Below are 535 nucleotides of genomic sequence, written 5' to 3'. Positions count from 1 at the left end.
TTTACCATATTCATTACCAAAAGAACTGAAAATGCAAAACTTGAGCCACATCTTGCTGCCATTACTATTTGACCGGCAGTTTTCTTCTTATTCCAAAATAATCATATACCACTTTGGTCCCTTTATAAGTAAAAGTATTGGGTGCCTTAATTTACCATCACATCTTCACTAATATCTTTATATAACTAACTGTTCGCATTATACTGTAGTTACGAGCAAATTCCTTCCCCAAAGTATTACAAAACGTAAACATTACATTTTTCCTAGAACTTTCTTTATATCTTCTATCTATCTTCCATCCATTCAATACATTCATAATATTTCACTGATATACATCGCACTTTGTAATCAACCGCAATAAAGATTCTATATTACACTGAAATCGTTGAATAATCGTGAATCGTGTAATTATTACCTGATACATAGCCCATGATAGGTGCACCAGCTTCGTTGTTTCGGTTTGTGTTTCGAAACTGATTCGGTTCTGACTGAGATTTTTGGGAGCAATTTTTGGGATTAAGTTGTATATAAAATC

At 32.9% G+C, this 535-nt stretch overlaps 1 protein-coding gene across 1 annotated transcript in view; it reads right to left on the bottom strand.

The window, feature by feature from the left end:
- The window catches only part of LOC119587797, a gene marked incomplete in the record, with an annotated part of 13528 nt that extends 13007 nt beyond the window's left edge, over positions 1–521 (bottom strand). Inside the window, 1 exon segment of the mRNA XM_037936494.1 lies at positions 416–521.
- Positions 522–535: the final 14 nt, after the last annotated feature.

The sequence above is a fragment of the Penaeus monodon genome, chromosome 23 (genome assembly GCF_015228065.2).
Source record: "Penaeus monodon isolate SGIC_2016 chromosome 23, NSTDA_Pmon_1, whole genome shotgun sequence".
NCBI lineage: Eukaryota > Metazoa > Arthropoda > Malacostraca > Decapoda > Penaeidae > Penaeus > Penaeus monodon.
This window is presented reverse-complemented; position numbering and strand designations above follow the sequence as displayed.